The 8,657-nt window shown below is 57.1% G+C and overlaps 1 long non-coding RNA gene across 1 annotated transcript in view; it reads left to right on the top strand.

Moving 5' to 3' along the window:
- LOC146301874 (uncharacterized) overlaps positions 1-8,163 on the top strand; it is a 22,485-nt gene extending 14,322 nt beyond the window's left edge. Inside the window, exon 3 of the long non-coding RNA XR_014755240.1 lies at positions 8,045-8,163. This is a non-coding gene — a long non-coding RNA (uncharacterized LOC146301874). The remainder of the gene's footprint in view (positions 1-8,044) is intronic.
- The last annotated feature ends 494 nt before the right edge of the window (positions 8,164-8,657 follow it).

Here is an 8,657-nt window from a genome sequence, read left to right as displayed (position 1 = left end):
GTGTATTGAGCCTCCCCCTGAGACCCTTTCTGGGGTTACTGGATTGGTGCGTGGATAAGAGAGAGGTCTGGGAGCAGATAACCATGTCCAGAGGCTGGGGCCTCCATTATGGAGTGGTTTATTAGGGGGAAGTCCACCATTACATAGGCCTGGGTAAACACTATCCCACAATGGATTGTGGGGGCGAGTGGTTTTGGTCTGTATGTGGACCCAGAACACCAATAGGCACCAAATGAATCCAGAAACGATTCTGTGTACACACACTGACACACACACACACACATTCGCCAAGAAGTACTCTCCTTTTTCCCTGAGGTGCTGTTAAAAGCTTAAGATCCCAGATGCTCGGGACATTTTGTGTCACCGCATCCGGCATTACCATCAACATGGAGAGGAAGAGAGCAGAAATCAGCCTGTAATAGTTTGCAAATGTTACCCCTGGCTTCCCTTACCCCCTGCCTCCCCCCCCTACCCCTGGCTCCCCTTACCCCCTGCCCCCCCCTACCCCTGGCCCCCCTTACCCCCTGGCCATGTGACCATCTGAGGGCAATTTCTAGCGCGGGCAGCCATGATGGATCTGTGGCCCTCAGGTGTAATTATTAGATGGAGCGGTTAAGAGCTGTAAAACATCACACAGTCCTAATGAATGTTTACCTTCTGCTTCCTGTTTCTCAACGCCAAATAGGGACAGGCTGCAGATCGCTCGGATCTGGAATTCCAAAGCATTTGTGAAGATGTTGTCTTTTCACTGGGGTTTTTGTCTCCATATCCGCAGGAACTGAGAATAGAGTTACCTTGAACAGCACTCGTCAGTAGACAGTCCCAGAGTCCTCACAGTTGTTGGGTTGTTAGAAGAGTTAGTTCAGTAGGTTCAGTAAGGCTTCAGAAAGTTAGTAAGACTTATTAACACAAATGAATGTTAACACATATCTTATAAGGTCCTTATTACCTATTAACTAACTATTATTACAAGCACGTGGCTCTAAAGTGTTAACTTGTTGGTGTTTTGGTCATTTTTATTATTAATCCATGTCATTGCTATTGTTACCATCATAATGCCATGTCATTTACTAACCATCCCACTGACAACCTACGGGTCTGGACCCCAAGAGCAGACAGCCCTCAGACCAGGGAGGGCAGTCCGCCTTGTTGTGTACGTGGTGTGCCGTGTCACCATGGCCGCCCTCTGTGCATCCTGCCTGGGCCTCTCAGAAGGCACGCCTCTTCGTTCCAGCCAGAGTCACTCTCATTCAACCTGACATAATACAATCCACCCCAGAGCGTTCATTCACCAGATGCTATCTCTCCCCAGAGGAAATTGGCCTTGATGGCATCCAAACCTGAAAGAGGATGTCAGATAAATTTGATATTCTTTCTGCCCGCAACCCCTCCTCCTCCTCCCCTCCATCTCCTCCACCCTTCCTCTCTTCCCCTTTCCACCTCTCTCTCTCTCTCTCTCTCTCTCTCTCTCTCTCTCTCTCTCTCTCTCTCTCTCTCTCTATCTCTCTCTCTCTCTCTCTCTCTCTCTCTCTCTCTCTCTCTCTCTCTCTCACTCTCTCTCGTCGTTCTCATATTGTTTGGGTCAGGAGCAGGTATTCCATGTGACAGTGAGGAGAGATGTGTGATGACAGGCTAATGGCCGGGTGTGGGAGGAGAAGGTGGGGAAGAGGTGGGGAGGAGGGGGGAGGAGGGGGACGAGGGGGGAGGAGGAGGAGGGGAGGAGGGGGGAGGAGGGGGGAGGAGGGGGAGGAGGGGGGGGGAGGAGGGGGGAGGAGGGGGGAGGAGGAGGAGGGGAGGAGGGGGAGGAGGGGGGAGAAAGCTGCAGGCTGCGCTGTGACTCCCCGTCCTCCTGGCGGACGCACAGCCAGCAGGACTTTCATGGCGAATCAAATCCCTTTTGATTCTGGTTCTGATTCTTCTGATTCTGATTCTTCTGATTCTGATTCTGACTTGTCTCAGCACAGGAACTCCTGAAAGGTGCCAGATGCATTCTGGACCCACCTGAGTGACGTGAGAGAGTGACGCGACTCAGGAGCTGTGTGGCCTGTGTCACTGCCTCGTGGAGGCCAACGCTGTTTACTTCCTGACTCCGCTGTGTTCCTGGTAACACTTTACAGCAGATTCACACTTTCGCAGAAATAGTTAGCACTCAACCAGGATGGAACTGAAGCCAACGCAAGGTTTTCACACCCTTCCCTCTGCCCAACCCGCCTGGAAGCAGCGTTTGGAGAGGAGCATGCTCAGACGTAACATGCTTAGATTGACTTTCCCAAACCAAAAGTGAGGTTCGAGTGACAATCTGTAGAGAGGGGAAGGACAGAGAAGTCATTCACTTGACTGAACCCTGAACCAGACCCAGGCCTCTCCCAGGGCCTCCTCCCAGGCCTCTCCCAGGGCCTCCTCCCAGGGCCTCCTCCCAGGGCCTCCTCCCAGGGCCTCCTCCCAGGCCTCTCCCAGGCCTCTCCCAGGGCCTCCTCCCAGGCCTCTCCCAGGGCCTCCTCCCAGGGCCTCCTCCCAGGCCTCTCCCAGGCCTCTCCCAGGCCTCTCCCAGGCCTCTCCCAGGCCTCTCCCAGGGCCTCCTCTCAGGGCCTCCTCCCAGGGCCTCCTCCCAGGCCTCTCCCAGGCCTCTCCCAGGGCCTCCTCCCAGGCCTCTCCCAGGGCCTCCTCCCAGGGCCTCCTCCCAGGCCTCTCCCAGGCCTCTCCCAGGCCTCTCCCAGGCCTCTCCCAGGCCTCTCCCAGGGCCTCCTCTCAGGGCCTCCTCCCAGGGCCTCCTCCCAGGCCTCTCCCAGGCCTCTCCCAGGGCCTCCTCCCAGGCCTCTCCCAGGGCCTCCTCCCAGGGCCTCCTCCCAGGCCTCTCCCAGGGCCTCCTCCCAGGCCTCTCCCAGGCCTCTCCCAGGCCTCTCCCAGGCCTCTCCCAGGGCCTCCTCCCAGGGCCTCCTCCCAGGCCTCTCCCAGGCCTCTCCCAGGGCCTCCTCTCAGGGCCTCCTCCCAGGGCCTCCTCCCAGGCCTCTCCCAGGCCTCTCCCAGGGCCTCCTCCCAGGCCTCTCCCAGGGCCTCCTCCCAGGGCCTCCTCCCAGGCCTCTCCCAGGGCCTCCTCCCAGGCCTCTCCCAGGCCTCTCCCAGGCCTCTCCCAGGCCTCTCCCAGGGCCTCCTCCCAGGGCCTCCTCCCAGGGCCTCCTCCCAGGGCCTCCTCTCAGGCCTCTCCCAGGCCTCTCCCAGGGCCTCCTCCCAGGGCCTCCTCCCAGGGCCTCCTCCCAGGCCTCTCCCAGGCCTCTCCCAGGGCCTCCTCCCAGGCCTCTCCCAGGGCCTCCTCCCAGGGCCTCCTCCCAGGCCTCTCCCAGGCCTCTCCCAGGCCTCTCCCAGGCCTCTCCCAGGGCCTCCTCTCAGGGCCTCCTCCCAGGGCCTCCTCCCAGGCCTCTCCCAGGCCTCTCCCAGGGCCTCCTCCCAGGCCTCTCCCAGGGCCTCCTCCCAGGGCCTCCTCCCAGGCCTCTCCCAGGCCTCTCCCAGGCCTCTCCCAGGCCTCTCCCAGGGCCTCCTCTCAGGGCCTCCTCCCAGGGCCTCCTCCCAGGCCTCTCCCAGCCCTTTCCCAGGGCCTCCTCCCAGGCCTCTCCCGGGGCCTCCTCCCAGGGCCTCCTCCCAGGCCTCTCCCAGGGCCTCCTCCCAGGCCTCTCCCAGGCCTCTCCCAGGCCTCTCCCAGGCCTCTCCCAGGGCCTCCTCCCAGGGCCTCCTCCCAGGCCTCTCCCAGGCCTCTCCCAGGGCCTCCTCTCAGGGCCTTCTCCCAGGGCCTCCTCCCAGGCCTCTCCCAGGCCTCTCCCAGGGCCTCCTCCCAGGCCTCTCCCAGGGCCTCCTCCCAGGGCCTCCTCCCAGGCCTCTCCCAGGGCCTCCTCCCAGGCCTCTCCCAGGCCTCTCCCAGGCCTCTCCCAGGCCTCTCCCAGGCCTCTCCCAGGGCCTCCTCCCAGGGCCTCCTCCCAGGGCCTCCTCCCAGGGCCTCCTCTCAGGCCTCTCCCAGGGCCTCCTCCCAGGCCTCTCCCAGGCCTCTCCCAGGCCTCTCCCAGGGCCTCCTCCCAGGCCTCTCCCAGGCCTCTCCCAGGCCTCTCCCAGGGCCTCCTCCCAGGCCTCTCCCAGGGCCTCCTCCCAGGCCTCTCCCAGGCCTCTCCCAGGCCTCTCCCAGGCCTCTCCCAGGCCTCTCCCAGGCCTCTCCCAGGGCCTCCTCCCAGGCCTCTCCCAGGGCCTCGTCCCAGGCCTCTCCCAGGCCTCCTCCCAGGCCTCTCCCAGGGCCTCCTCCCAGGCCTCTCCCAGGCCTCTCCCAGGCCTCTCCCAGGCCTCTCCCAGGCCTCTCCCAGGGCCTCCTCCCAGGCCTCTCCCAGGGCCTCCTCCCAGGGCCTCCTCCCAGGGCCTCCTCCCAGGCCTCTCCCAGGGCCTCCTCCCAGGCCTCTCCCAGGCCTCTCCCAGGCCTCTCCCAGGCCTCTCCCAGGCCTCTCCCAGGCCTCTCCCAGGCCTCTCCCAGGGCCTCCTCCCAGGCCTCTCCCAGGCCTCTCCCAGGCCTCTCCCAGGCCTCTCCCAGGCCTCTCCCAGGGCCTCCTCCCAGGGCCTCCTCCCAGGGCCTCCTCCCAGGGCCTCCTCCCAGGCCTCTCCCAGGCCTCTCCCAGGCCTCTCCCAGGCCTCTCCCAGGGCCTCCTCTCAGGGCCTCCTCCCCCGGGTCCACGCCCGTTCCCAGACGCACTCAACAGCGAGCGCAGCACTCGATCAGGAGACTCTCATTCACGCGTCTAAACCATCCATCACAAGTCAACTCTGAGGTATTCAAGGCAAGCTTAAAAAAGTCCTCTTTACTCCGTGGATTTGCAGAGTCTTTCGTAGCTGTACCTTTGTGTGACTCATGTGCCTCCGGTGGATTAGAGGCGCTCAGACAACGTTTAAATCACAGTCTCCGAGTTCCACAGTGACAGCGGAAGGGCTGTGCAGAGAGTGTGCAGCCAGACAGCCAAGGAGTCGCTGGCTGTGCTCGATAATAACAGCAACCATGCTCCAACCCTGGGCCGTGGATAAACGCACCAAGCCGACTATTAGCAGGATGTGTCTGAGCTTGAGCTGAAGGAATGTTTTGGATTCAAGGGTCTTGTCTGTGTGCACAAGTGTGTGTGTGTGCGTGTGTGAGAGACTGTGTGTGTGTGTGTGTGTGTGTGAAAGAGAGATAACCTGTGTGTGTGTGTGTGTGTGAGAGAGAGACAGAGAGAGAGTGTGTGTGTGTTTGCGTGTGTATGTGTGCGTTCTGGATGTACATGTGTATGTGAAGGACCGGGTAACAGAGAGAACCTCAGGGTTGTGATCAAGGAAAGCATTTGTCTATTTCTGGGACCAGAAAACTTGAACCATAACTGCAGAAACAATGTTAAGAAGTCATTGCATCTAAACAGTTTGAAACTCTGCATAAAACTTTACTTCTTTTCATGAGGCCGTGTGTGCATATTTGTATCACAGGCGAGTGTTTGTGAGTTGAAACTCGTGTGTGGTCAGACTGTGGAACGGTCATACTGAACATAGATCTGCACGGCTCCCAGAGGAACGCAAACAATCACTCCTGGAATCGAAGCCAGGTTCTGCTTCCTGTCGGACGCTAAGCCCGGCAGGAAGTGACCTGCTCCCTCGGGAGTGGAAACAGGCGGTAAATACTAGGGTATCTCCTGGACACATTCCAGCCACCAGGCCCTGAACTGGAAGTGGCTCGCAGCTCTGGAGAAAGGAACAGGGGATAAGAGGATTTTTGTGTTCTGTCAGCCGAGACTGGGGGAGTGTGTGTGTGTGTGTGTGTGTGGTATGTGTGTGGCGTGTGTATGTGTCGGGTGTGTGTAGTGAGGCAGGGGGTGGACGGATAGATAAAGCAAAGGAGCTGTTTTATTATGATTATTGATGCCGCTGGTGTAAACTGCTCTGACAGGCTCAGTGGTCATTATCTCCAGGCCTCATCCTGCTCCCTGGTATGCACTGTGATGTATGTCCCTTTTAGGAGCCGACCTTAAACCTTTCACGACGTAAACCAGCACAGACAGGAAGCAGCGGAGAATGCAGTGAAAAGTTATTGGTCTGTAGATTCAATAGCATTATCATCCCTAAGTCATCGTCCCATCTGTGTAAGGCCAGGTGATGAGCACTCACTGCCCCCCCCTCCCCTCCCATCCCCTCCCATCCCCTCCCCTCCCCAAACTGACAGAACCAAGGTGGCCATGCAATATGGCGACCTTTGTTCCGTGTGTGTGGAAAATCACACACTGTCAACATGAGAGAGGAAAGCTAATATTTACCTCGGACGGCCTTGGCTTTAATATTAGCCAGAAGTATATAGTGTACAGGCAAGCCTGTGCTCTGGGCTGGACTCCATGGCTCCGTGACTGCAGAGCAACATTTCCTTACCGTCTCCCCACCCCCCACCCCCTCACTCTTTGAATCATATTTTATGTTTTAAAGATGTTCCCTTTGTGTTAGCCTGCTAAGCCCAATCAGCTTCGCCTTCGAAACTCCAGACGAAAAATGAACTTCCGTACCTGCATTTAATTATTTAGAGTTGCTTGGCAATTTGGAATCAACACAGGTTTTAATGTGCTGTGTTAGTGTTTGATCATTTCCATTTTAACTCACTATCTGCTTCTATTTGAATTTCAAAGACTTGGATGTAGATGTGTTCCGTGAGTTACTGCATCACAGCAGGAAAGGAGAGCACCTGGAAAAACGAGACCAAGTCCAAACAAACATCCTGTAAAACGAAATGATTTGAAGCGGAGCTTGCAATGCAGAAGTGGAAAGTGGTGACTGACGCAACCTGGAGAGTGGGACAGACTTTAACAGGTCTATTTATAACAGGAGGGCTCTTTGCGAGCCTCTAAATCCCCTGTCAGGATCTAGTTGGCAGGGCATGGTTTTACAGGAGGGGGCCCTGACAGGAAATGACCCTGAAGTATTTCCCTCGTCTCCTTCCTGACTGGTTGTGTGTTCGGTATCTGAGACACGCTGGGGATGTCCCTGCCGCGGGAAGGATGTCCAGACTCCAGACGGAAGGTTGTATCTCCAATAAACACCACGTGAGTCAGACTTGAGAAAACCTATCAAGGTCCAGATCCCACATCAATATCAAATGCACCCCAGCAGCCAGGCGTTAGAGAAGACATTGTTAATTGAATATTCCATCCAGCTGGGCCGTTGCTGAGGGGGGGGGGGGGGGTAGGGAGGTAGGGGAGGGGGGCACATAAAGAATCTTAATTTTCTTTTTAAGCCTTTCTTGTTATTTTTTCACAGACACAATGTATAGGAGAGAGAGGGGTGACATGCAGCAAGGGGCCTGGGCTAGATTTGAACCCAGCCCACTGCGTTAAGGCCGTAGCTTACACGGTATGTGTACTTCTCTGGTGAGCTACCAGGGCGCCCCAACATAAGGTCTCTTGTGGACGTATTCGTGCAGCCTGGCCTTGCCCCCCTCTTCTCTGGTGCTTGGTTGTTGTCTGCCCCCGACCCCGTGGTCTGCCAAGGCCTGCACACCTGTTGGATCGTAGCAGCTGTGGACGACTCAACATCATCACGGCAGCTGAACGTGCCTCTCTCCCTTGTTTACCGTCTCCCCGGGTTCAACCCCGGGGCGAGCGAGCGGTGATACGCGCACACGGACGACGGAGAACGCTCCGCGATAAAGACGTACTAAAGCTCAGAGGACTGTCGCGGGTAGAATGTGTAACCAGATCGCGACGAAAGCTGTAAAAGATTAGGGTGCTGAGAGAACGTTTTAAGATAAATGTGTCGTTTTAGAATGTGCGTTACTTTCCACAGCTGTAAGAGGATGTGAGCTCTCATTTTTTCAGTTCTTGTGTAAGTAGTAGTGTTTCTGCACGGTCGGGATACGGGATTTGATCAAGCGTGGATAATGACACGATATCAAATGTTACCACCTGCAGGTGTGATATTAACTCCTCACAGCCCCCACCCCCCACCCCCCTGCACGTACACACACACACTTTCTGACATAGTTGTATCTTTCTCAACCCGTTTCCCATCACAGGTCGACATATTCCAACAAATCTGGGGATGGGGCACAGGTCGGTGGTTAGAGCATCTGCATATCAAGAGGTCACAGGCTCAAATCCTCCCTTCTTCGCCCCTAACTGCACCTTGGATGAAAGTGTCAGCTAAATAAAAACCTGACATTGTATGTAACCCAATCTAACCCTCCCTTTCTGGTGCATCTGGAAGACAAGGAACAGGAGCGCAGGATTAATTTTTCTTCACCCCCCCCCCCCCTCCTCTGCGTACCCCCGCCCCCCCCCCCCCCCACCCTCCTCCCCCACCCTCCCTGAGCTAGAGGAGACATCTGACCTCCTGGCTACCATGGAGATGAGACTGAAGACTCATGCCTGAGAAAATCAATCTGTCGCCACGCACACAGGAAGGAAGCCGGCGAGAGAGGAGAGATACTGCTGCTAATGACACTCTCTCTCTCTCTCACACACACACACACACACACACGCACACACACACACACGCACGCACACACACACAGGAAGGAAGCCGATGAGAGAGGAGAGATATGGCTACTAATTACACACACACAGACATTCTCTCTCTCACTCTCTCTCACACACACACACACACACGCAGGAAGGGAGCCAGGGAGA

This window comes from Hypomesus nipponensis, chromosome 1 (genome assembly GCF_054491055.1).
Source record: "Hypomesus nipponensis isolate SF chromosome 1, ASM5449105v1, whole genome shotgun sequence".
In the NCBI taxonomy this organism is placed as follows: domain Eukaryota; kingdom Metazoa; phylum Chordata; class Actinopteri; order Osmeriformes; family Osmeridae; genus Hypomesus; species Hypomesus nipponensis.
The sequence above is the reverse complement of the archived record's forward strand: the minus strand, read 5'-3'. Positions and strand labels throughout refer to the sequence as shown.